Below are 12051 nucleotides of genomic sequence, written 5' to 3' on the forward strand. Positions count from 1 at the left end.
AACAGGTCGTGTGAACCAAACTCCTATTAATAGATACGAACACATTCCACCAATTCCCAAAAAATATAAATTTGTATCAAATTTGAACTAGTAACTAATCCCAACATGGAAGTACTGAAAAAACTCATATAAGCAAAAAATATCAAGCATCCGTGATCATGAGACATATAATTATCACTATAAATAAGAACCATAATTCCAACAGTAGTGATTAATATTGACATAATAGAAGTAAGTGGATCGATCAAGTATCCGAATTCTAAGAAAAATCATTATTGATAATCCAAGACCATACATATTGATAGACAGAACTACTATTTATTTGCTGAATAGACAGATTGATAGAAAAAATCATGACTATACTTAACAATAAAACACTATGAAAAGCCCACATACGACGAAGACTTTTTGTTGCCGTCGGGAAAAGAAGAAGTCCTAGCCCTATTAACATAGGCACTGGAAGTGAAAGAAAAGGTATTATCCACGCATATTGATATGTCTGTTCCATAAAAAAAATTATTCTTAATTAATTGTTTACGATTCACCGGATCTTGCCTATTTCGAAAAAAGTCAATAAAAAATCAAGATATGCACTAACTTATTGAATCATTTTATTTTAGTATTTATTCTGAGTCTTTTTAAATTTAAAATCGTTCAAATATTCAAAAAAAAGAAGTTATAATTGGTCACCTGATATGACCAAGTGACATATAAAAATGAATACTTCTATATAGTAAAAAAAATAGAGCAAGTATCAAAATTTCAGCTAAAAAGAGTACTTTATCCTGATATGAATTATAGGATAAACTAAGGGCATCGGTTTAATGAAATAAAAACTCTTGATTTTAGTTAGTTTATTCCAACTCATTAACTAATTCATTATGTGATTTATTTTTTTTCCATTTCAATCAAAACAATTTATTAGTAAAGTTTAGAAGATTATAGATATAAAATGAACTTTTTTTATCGATAAAGAATAAAAAATGACTGAGATATTTATTATGAAACCACGTATCCTTTAACAGATTTATTAATAGTCTCGTTCAAATTTTCAAATCGAAGGTGTATTGTTTTCTCAAGTTTGACTAAAAAAAGACTCAATTTTTTAGTCAAAGGTTTATAATACTTTGTTATAATCCTTTGAGGGATTTTATTCTATGTAAAAAGTATAGAATGAGGTAAATAAAGTATAGAATGAGTAAAATAAGGGTCTTTTAGGTTCTTTATTGATTTTATTAAGTTTGATTTAGTAGATTATAAAGAGATAACTTTGAGAGATAAACAACGAGAACTAAAAGTTCCAAACCAAAATGTTTGGTTTTACTAATAGCGTATGGAATCAAAATTTTGTTATTTTGAGTTATTTTTAATACAATTTTCACCGATCTTTGACATATCTAAATCTAAATTTCTTTTTTATGAAGAGAATCTTATTTAGACAAAAAAATATATATAGATAATGAATAAGAAAAAAGAATTCGTTTTGAATAATAGATGTCTTTCACATCCAACTACAACACGAGTAACTTTTAAATGGCAGTTCCAAAAAAACGTACTTCGATATCAAAAAAGAGTATTCGTAAAAATATTTGGAAAATGAAAGGATATGGGGCGTCGTTAAAAGCTTTGTCATTAGGGAAATCTCTTTCTACCGGTAATTCAAAAAGTTTTTTTGTACGACAAACAAATAAGTCCTAAAATATCGGAATAATCAGAATGGATTTTACTAAAAATCAAAAGAAGTCTCAGTAATTTCTTAATATCAAAGTTAATCTAAAATGAACAATTGGTAGTCCCTATTCTAATCAATATGAAATAGACCCTTCATTTTAGAAAAGAATTCTTCTGTTTTCGGAAAAAAAAAAAAAAAGAATCAAGAAAAAAATACAAAATTTTTTCTTGATTTTTAGTATATTTTCACTCAAATTTTGGTGGTGGGAGTCTTCTTTTCCCCATCGACCTTTACAATTACAATAATGAAAAATTTTTCTGTTTTTCGGTAAGGCCAGATATAAGATTTTTAGTTCAAATTAATGACGTGTTGAAACTAGTTCATTCCATGTTAAAAAATTTTGAATAACTTTCTGACTACCTTAATTTATTTATTTCTTAATTTTTTTATTATATGTTAATTTATTTGCTATATCTATATGGATATGGAATGAGTTTTCTATATATCGATATCTCCAAATTTCAGCCCAATCAATAAAAGAACTTAATTTTTTGCAATATTTTGTACAAAATATGTGTCAGTTTGGAGTAATCTAAAATAGACATATTTTAAATTCGTTGAAAATTTTAGTTTTTGTTTCAAATTTATGAAATCAGATAAACCATAAAGAATGACAAAAAATTGTAAATAAAAGTCAATAAAATGAAACTAATGAACCTTCAAATTACTTTTGAACTCATTTTTTTATCAATTTGAATCTTTACTAATTGAATCTTTATTAAAAAAATAGATTCGGTTGAATTGACATGTTCAATCTCGACGATTGAATATAAATAGGCTATTATGAGTTTGAGCAAGCCGCTATGGTGAAATCAATAGACACACTGCTCTTAGGAAGCAGTGCTAGAGCATCTCGGTTCGAGTCCGAGTGACGGCATGCCATCTTCTAAAAGATATCCAATAGATCCTATAATAAAAAAAATTCTCATTTCTTTTTCTTAGTTAATATAGGGGATCCCCCCCCCCCCCCACCGTTTTTTTTTTCATTTTTATGATATTTTCAACTTTAGAGCATCTATTAACTCATATTTCTTTTTCTATTGTTTCAATTGTAATTACACTTCATTTGATAACCTTATTGGGCAATGAAATAATAAAAACATATGATTCATCAGAAAAGGGGATGATAGCTACTTTTTTATGCCTAACAGGATTATTAATCACTCGTTGGATTTATTCAGGTCATTTCCCCTAAGTGATTTATATGAATCATTTGTTTTTCTTTCGTGGAGTTTCTCCCTTATTCATATAGTGCCTTATTTCAAAATAAGAAAAATGATTTAACTACAATAACTGCCTCAAGTACTATTTTTACCCAAGGCTTTGCTACTTCGGGTCTTTTAAATGAAATACACAAACCCACAATATTAGTACGTGCTCTACAATTGTAATGGTTAATAATGCACGTAAGTATGATGATATTGAGCTATGCGGCTCTTCTTTGTGGATCATTATTATCAGTAGCACTTCTAGTCATTACATTTAGAAATCTTTTTTATAGTTCTAAAAGTAATAATTTCTTAAAATTAAATGCATCATTTTCATTTGGTGAAATCCAATACAAGAATGAAAGAAACAATATTTTGAAAAAAAAAACTTCTTTTTTTTCTGATAAGAATTATTACAAGGTCCAATTTCTTAAACAATCGGATTCTTGGAGTTATCATGTGATTAGCCTAGGATTTGTCTTTTTAACCATAGGTATTCTTTAAGGAGCAGTATGGGCTAATGAAGCATGGGGATCATATTGGAGTTGGGATCCAAAGAAAACTTGGGCCTTTATTACTTGGATCGTATTCGCAATTTATTTGCATACTCGAACAAATCAAAATTTGCAAGGACCAAATTCCGCAGTTGTGGCAACTCTAGGCTTTCTTATAATTTGGATATGCTATTTTGGGGTCAATCTATTAGGAATCGGGTTACATAGTTATGGTTCATTTACGTTAACCTCTAGGTTAATTAAAGAAAAGTTATTACGAATACAAACAGAATGCAATACGATGTATATAAAAAAATCTTGTCTCAACCGGTGAGAACCAAGTGAATCAAATAGTATAGTGATTCACGCGGCTCTCACAAAAACCAAGTATATTAGGTCAAAATTGAAATTAATATTTTGTTTTTACTTTATTTAAAATAGTAATTTAAAATAAGAGAATAAAAATGCGTCTTTTTTTTCATTAGCTGTAGGTCCCCCAGCCGGATCTACACGGAATATCTCGTTCTACGTAGGTGCGGAATCCCTACGTAAGACGATACGAGCGTAGAAGACTAAACACGTTAAACACAATCAAACACACGTTACAATAAACAAAGAACACGTTGTATTGCAACTGATAACACGTGATATATCAATCACCGATTACACAAAACTGAACCCCTCTTTTTCAAACAAGCCGTAGCCTCAACCTATATAACATTCGACAACTTCGCCTAACATGTTTAGGCAAAGTTGTCACTAACTTCGCTTGTTCCACAAGTTCGCCTATATCAGGCGAACTTGTGAGACAAGTTCGCTTAATTCTAAATACAAAACATAATAAATCGATTACAGACACTAGATACTGAACTACTGACATCATGTACCAACAGACTCCCCCTTGGCAGTAGCTTCATATCTCTATCTTCAAACACGTGTCTCGTAATCCCAAAAATCTTGTATCTTCCATCTTCAAGCATGAACGCCTTCTCGTACACAAACTGAAACTACTCTTTGATATTTCTTTGCTTCTTCTTTCCAAGCAGGAATGTAAAATATCTTTTTCTCGTTCAGCACCTGCAGATCAGCTTGAGACAAATTCACTAAATGCATAGGATCATAAACTCTCATCAGCTCTTGTTCATCTTCATCCTCCATTACTGCTTCAGCTGTTTCACAATCAACGTACCACCATTTCAGATCTTTGAGCACATCCTTGGGCATTTGTTTCATCGGCACTTCTTTTAGACACTGGATCGGCTTATACTTCATTATCATCCAAGGCTTGCCATATGCTCTCATTCCTCTGTCTTTGTCTTCAACGAGCTTTCCATTCTGTGGTTTCAACAGCTCGAACTTTTTCTCCTTTATGCTTTCCTTCCAGACTATCTTTCCAATGATCCTAGCCATGTTATCATCACTCCTGTTTATCAACCCCAACCTGCCTAAGTCCTTCACTTCAAATTCAGGCAACGTATTCAACGATCTCAACAACCTCTTGAAATACTGAACCCCATCATACCGTTTAATCACAAAAAGACTCAACTGCTCATCATATAACCAGCATATAATCCCCTTTTTCGATTCAGCATAACCCCTGATGTTGTAACTTTTCTTGAACATAGTAGGGACCGCCGGTTTCTTAGTCTTTACGAACCACTGAGCGAGCCTTCTTTCCATCTTGGCTGCTCCTCCCATTCTATCTCATCACATCCCGTATCTTGACCCAAATTTGACTTTTCAACCGTTGGAATTTCATGTTCAACGTTGTCCTCCACAATCTCTCCTTCTTCAACTTCACTATCAATCACGATCTCAGCCCCTATCTTCTCTATCTCCTCCATTGGTAACACATCATCATCACCATCTAACACCTCCTCAGCATCCACAACCACCACATCATCACCCCCTGAACCGCCAGCTGCACTCGTTGACTCCCCCTGAGATGTGGAAGTCCCAAGAGCTTGTTCAGTTCTTGGCAACTCTCCACCTGCACCTTTCGATGCATTGGGATCATCGTCTAGATCGTTGCTCTTTTTTGTCCTCAGCTCGTCACCCTTACAGCTCATCTCCCCCTGAGATGCCAAGAACAGTTTCAAGGCATCAATTATTTTACCATGCTCGATCAGGAGGGACGACTGAATCTGATTCTCCGCAACGAGGCGCTGAATAGCATGGGTCTGGATAAGATTTACCCTTGATTGTTCTGCCACGACCCTTTCCAACGCTGCTATTCTTTCCGAGTCGGATAAGGTTGCATCGAAATCAAACCTCAGATGTGATATGTCTTGAGCGTACGGAGGAGGGATTCCCAATGTAACCGGCACCTCAGAAACAGGTGGAAACGTAACCGCAGGTGGTATCGTAACTGACAACCCTGCAGTAGCAACAACTGTCGACTCAACAAACCTTGCTACGACCTCCGATGGAGTTAGAGATGGAGGTGGCAAGGACACAATCTCCGGAGCCGAGAGCTGGAATGTAGTGGGTGGGATGCCGAAGGAAGATGAGGTATTCACCACAGGAACATCCGCGGCGCTTAGCCCTGTAACTGGTAATGGTGTAGGAACTATAGTCATACCAGACAGTGCGGGTGGAGTGAAACGAACCACCCTTGAGCTCTCACCAGCTCCCGAACCTGCACCTGCCCTTTCCCTTCACGATCTACGGACCAACTGATGTAAATCTTCCTCAAAATCCGAATCACTGTCATCGGTGTCTCTCTTCCTCTTCCCGTGAATTCTTTCTTGAGTAATCAGAATCTTTCTAGCTTCAGCCACATCATCATGTGAGGAATCAGAATCAGCCTCCGTCGTAGCTGCCACCGACACATCCACACTAGAAACCCGGGCTACCGAGACCTGTAACTCTTCCTCTGGATCAACACGTTCCATATCAAAGAAGCCTGACCGCCAAAAGCAGCTTCAAGGTCTACATTTTCCTCCGGTGCCACAACAGGAGCAGCAGGTAAAGCTTGTTGTACCTCAGGTGGTGGTTGAGGTGCTCCAGCCTGTTGTGGTGCCGGATCCCGAAACTCGTCCCCACGAGCTGGGACATACTCTGGGTTGATCAAGTACCCAAATAATGGAGTATGTCGAGGACGGAGCTCAGGTTTGCTTCTTGCACTTGATGATCTACACTGAGCAAAGATTCGCTTGCTTACACTCTCCACATATCTAATCGGGCGGCGCTGAGGTAACGTGGGAGCAACATGATTTAAGATCATTTGAAGGAATCTTGGATACATCAGAAATCTCTCACGCGCCACCGCTCGTCTTTGACGGTCTATCTCGTAGAACACTATCTGACTAAAGCAATAACGCTTATTGTAAGTCAGTGATGTCATTGCCGACTGCATGGTCGCACCCATTCCATCAGTTCCAGCCTTTCTCCCTGACATACACACGATCATCACGTGCATAAGAAATCGCCATTGGTCTAACAAGAATCCCTTTCGTCTTTGAGTATCCCCCAATGGACCAAAATATCCCATTCTCAGAAAAGCACCATCTCTGAATGGAGCCACGAAGTCTGTAGGATCGTCTCTCGTTTCATCCCCAAACTGCAAGGCCACCCTGATCTGCTCAGACAAAAACTGTACTATCTGATTGTTAAACGTTGCACGCATAACCGGGGGCTCGACTCGACAATCATACTCCACTGTCTGCCAGAAATCTTCTATGTTTGGCAAAGATATAGGCAGTGTTGTGGTAATAGCGTTGAAGATAAGCGAGCGGATAAGAAACGTGATGATCTCGCGGAAATCATCAACACCGCTCGCATCCGGGTCCAAAGTTATGTACATGTTATGCCCCGGGAAAAACTGTCGATTGTTATCTCCTCCTTCGTCACCACCTGCACCACCTGCTCCAGCTACAGCTGCCATTTCTGCAACAAAAACAGTCTAAGTTAGAGAATCGTCGAGTCAAATCACAAGTTCGCCTGTTACCATGAGCGAAGTTATGATTTATTCTGTATAGGCGAAGTTAGGGGTGGGGTGAACGAACTTTAACTTCGCCTAAATAACAGTTAATAAAAAAAATTAAAAGGGCCAGGCGAAGTTAATGATAACTTCGCCTAACCACAACTTCGCCTCATATACTGTTAAATAATTAAATATCAGGCGAAGTTAAGGATAACTTCGCCTAAACTGTAACTTCGCCTGAATATGAAGTGGCAACAGTTTAGACGTTCAAACGAAGTGATTTTGGTCAATTTGGAGATTGCGGACTCAACCAAACATGTTTTGACGGAGATCAACACGATCAAGTTGAATACGACTACGTTAAAACAAGTTTGAAAAGCGGGTGTTGGATTTTTGAAAGAACGGGGTCACGAATCGAGTCGAAACGACCTTTGATTAACGCCATTGTCAGTGATTATACGATATGATGACACTACACACCTTTAAATCGGATTAGAAACTGAGAAAAACAACAAGATGTGATCGAGATATAACTTCGCTTAGGGTTAACTGAGAATAAGTTCGCCGGGTTTTGAAAAATAATACTGAGCTTTGACCAAAAATTTCTTTATATAGGGTCAAGGTTATACAGGCGAAGTTAGGGTTAACTTCGCCTGTCCCATAACTTCGCCTGTTTAAACAACTTCGCCTCTTTAACAACTTCGCCTCTTTCCTCAACTTCGCTCAATATGAAACTTTACCAAACAGACCCTTATAAATTGAACATTATGCCATTAACTTTTAAAACTTCCTTCAAAGAGTTAACTGATCCGATCAAGAAGCAAGTAACCAGGTATAAAATCATAAAACGACATAAGTAGAATAAATTTTTAGAAATAAAGTAAACGGGATAAAATTTCAGTCTAGTCGGGGACCAACATGTTTTAGAAAAGATCCGAACAGGAATCATACTAATTAAGTGACTGTCACATAGATCCATGTTCAGCTGTATTATGACATAAAGAAACGGGTTGTAAGCAGGTTAATAACTTAAAATGGTTTTCATCATTTCTGTGATACGGGTTAGGTTCAATTAAGCTCAAAACTTAAATGGGCAACACATCAGAGATTATGATGTCTCCTATCTATTCTCAAAGCGTATTTGGCTTTCCCCAAGTCACCCCGAGTTGACCTCGACCCGCAGTGTCTGATTAAATTGTAAGTACACGCCGATCTGTAGAGTCTTCTTCCCGTTCTCTTTCTTGCATCTTGATTGAGAAGTATTAACATTATAAGCTCTAGAATGTCTTAGTAACACATAATAATAATTTTATTTTATTGTATTTTTTTTTTAAAAAATAATAAGATTTACACAGCTTCAAGTAAACTACTGCAAGTCCCGAATCTGGATCACTGCAGTTTCTTGACACACCATCTTCTTGGGAATCAGAACACTCACGGGCTCGTGTATGACTGGGTAATCGCTTTTCTGCCTATCATTCGGAAAGATATATATGGAGACATGCACAACTCTTAAGGAGTTTCCACGTAAAATCGTAGAGATTTAGTTAGTATCACTTCTACTTTTACGCACCATAAAAAGCTACCATGACATACAATGACTGTTCTAATGTCTTTTAGGCCTAATAACTTCACTAGTTAAGCACACAGAATCAGTTTGTCCATCACTTTCCAAGGTTGGATCAATTTTCTTTTAAACATTGTATAGCTACTTCTTACGAAGCAGTAGACTTGAAAAATTATTTCATCTCCCTTTCATCATCTGAACCTGAAGATTCTTCACTATCTCCATCTCCACTACCATCTCCACCTTCAACAACTTCAACATCTTCATTCACTCCAACATTTTTCTCTTGTTAAAAAGTCTCATCTCCAACATTTTTCTCTTGTTCCACACTGCCTTTACCAGTCTCATTTATGCTATCTTGCCATTCCAACAACAACCTTTTCTTAGCTGCATTTCCTTTATCTATTACTATCTCACTTGCAAGCAACTCCTCATCTGTTATCTCTTCAATAATAAACTTTGAGGGTGAGCAGAATTGAAGTATGTGTGTACAGAGGTGTAATCATGCTCAACATACACATTCATTAATTTCCAAGCTCCAATATACTGAGCAAATCCCCTAACATGATCATTACTTCCCAAAGCTCTAAGCCCCCAATCCAATTCTGAACCAGGTACTAGATAGTGGTAGAATCTAACCATTTTTGTAGGATACTGTAATTGCTCCAAGATTCCATCAAGCTCGTGAACAGAAAACTTGTCAATGCGAGCATGTCAACGAAATTGACAACGGCTCTGTTATAAACCCGTCCCGGAAATTTGGTGAAAGTACCACCATGATGCAACTTGATCGAGAACAAATGTGGATGATTAACATTCCTTAGAAACCAGAGGGTTGACCCTACAAACCTCATCATTGAACCCGGAATCCATACAAAACAGAAGCCACGCACGTTGTTGTTCAGAAAGCCGATCACGAGGCCCTTTAACTTCAGCAAGCTTTGCCTCACCAGTATAATCTGAATGAAACCGCCACAATAATAGATCTGGCATGCCACTAGACCAGCTCCTGTAATCTTGTGCCAAGTGTCGACAAATGGTTGCCATGCAACCGCTACCTATGCAAGTCACAACCGCTCGAAGCTCTGTTAAGGAATGTCGATTCCAGTTAATGCCTCGACATGATGTTCCAAAATGGGATTCCCATGATGTTATGAGAATTTCCTCTGCCATGCCTTCCCGAATCTTTTATAATAGTGGTTCTATGATGTTTTTTCTAGATTCATAAAAGTAATCTGTGTCTAAATCTAAGGGTGAAGTCTGAAATCTGGTAAGAAAGACATTTGGCACATCAGAAAAGATGACATCCCACATAAGCAGCCCAAAAACAGTCAACCAAATTCCACTTTCTGAATGAACCCCTTGCCATCCACCTCCATCTTCTCCGGCATAATATTGCAGAGCAAGCTCCTCCACCCTACATTGTTCTCCATCTTCACCATAAAACCTGCTCTTTGTCCCGGTTTTACAGTTAAGTGGCCTACCTTGAACATGAACCTCGGGGATCTTTCTATTGACAAATTCTGAAAAACTAGGAATCTTCCACCGTCTTGGTGGTTTTCCTAACCGAAGTACACGTCTTTGCAATGATATTCTTGAACCGGCACAAACCCACAGATCATCTAATCCACTTTCAGCTACAGATAGGCTCTCATTGACCCGACCCAGGTGTTCCAAATCAATTGACAGTCTCAATGTCCAATAACTTCTTCTTCTATCTTTATCAAAACTTTGTAATAGATGCTTAAGTAAATCAATTGCATCGGTATACCTACGTTCAGATTCAAGAAACAAAACGCCTAAAAGAAGCACCTTAGAGTAGACCCACGATGCTGAAAAACATGAAAATTTAACTGTTTTTTGCAGCACAACTGGATATGCGGGACGTGGATATTGCAACACATCTCAAGACCATTGATGAGTCATCTTCTTCAAGAGATTCATCCATAATTTGTGCTACTTCAAGTGCCTCTTCATACAATAGTAAATCATCTCTACTAGAAAACATCTGGTCAGTTACAATACAGTTGTAAGTTGGATACTTCACGATTCCCAAATCTACAAGTAAAAATGCTGATAGATCTTGCTCCCCATTACAAAAGAAAAGCCTCTCAACACGCCCAATTAGGGAATAAGCTGCTGAAGATATACTTATGCAAGAGCCAGTTTTCTCAAGAACCATTTTATATATCAATGGGCTTGATCCATTCCCGTATGCAGAAAGAAGTGAAGAAACGGACTCCTGCTTGCGTAAACTATAACTACATTTCTTATTAGTCACACTTAATATTTCCCGCAGCTCGCCAACGTTAAGAATGTTCAAGATTCCTTCCAAATCATCTTTGTGTAATTCACCTGTGGTTTCAATAGAACAAAGATAACCTGCTTCAGAGAGTTCCTTAACTGCAAGTTGGTTGTCCAATATTTCAGCATAGGATATATTAGACATTCGAAACCATGGACCTTTGCGTGTATAAAGGCGAATAAAGAGCCTTTGACTATCATTAGAAAGCAAAGAAAACTTTTCTAAGAAGGTCTTTTCATCATGTGTGAAAACATGAGAAGTCGTCTTCAAAACCTCTTGTAGCAACAGACAAAAATTATGTTGGTACTTCACCATGCCATGAGGGACTGTCTCGCTTAAATTAACAGCATTTATAACATGTCGACATAACTGTAAAATTTGAATCTTTTCTTCTTCTAGTCCAGTAAAGGAAATATTCTCTTGACGCCAAAATTGAATTGCGACAACAGCACGAGATTGTTCAGGAACCAACATTATACGACCCTCGAAGCTTATGTTGAATGTGTCCATTAACTTTGACAGATGTTCAGCTAGCTCCCGAGGTATATAACCAAGCACTTTACTGTATTCAGAATCTGCAGAAAGAACCTGAATCAAAGTCCAAGTAATCATTTAATATCAGCAAAACAGTTAAACTCAAAATGTAAACTAGCATAAAAAGGTTAACTAGGGCAGCCGCAGAGAGGAATGCCATCAACTAGGGCGCTATTGGCCACTAACCACTCGCTCGCCGGACGCTCGGGCTCCGCGTTTCAAGTTCGTTATCCTAACCGTATCCTCTGCTCCACCGGGAGCCTGACCCCTTCTTCTATCTTATCTA

At 37.3% G+C, this 12051-nt stretch overlaps 1 pseudogene; it reads right to left on the reverse strand.

Annotated features, from left to right (window-relative positions):
- Positions 1–9736: 9736 nt before the first annotated feature.
- LOC143575513 (fanconi-associated nuclease 1 homolog pseudogene) lies at positions 9737–11843 on the reverse strand (annotated as a pseudogene).
- Positions 11844–12051: the final 208 nt, after the last annotated feature.

The sequence above is a fragment of the Bidens hawaiensis genome, unplaced genomic scaffold (assembly GCF_021521415.1).
Source record: "Bidens hawaiensis isolate Kalapana, Puna unplaced genomic scaffold, B.hawaiensis_p1.1 tig00027529_1, whole genome shotgun sequence".
Classification (NCBI taxonomy): Eukaryota; Viridiplantae; Streptophyta; class Magnoliopsida; order Asterales; family Asteraceae; genus Bidens; species Bidens hawaiensis.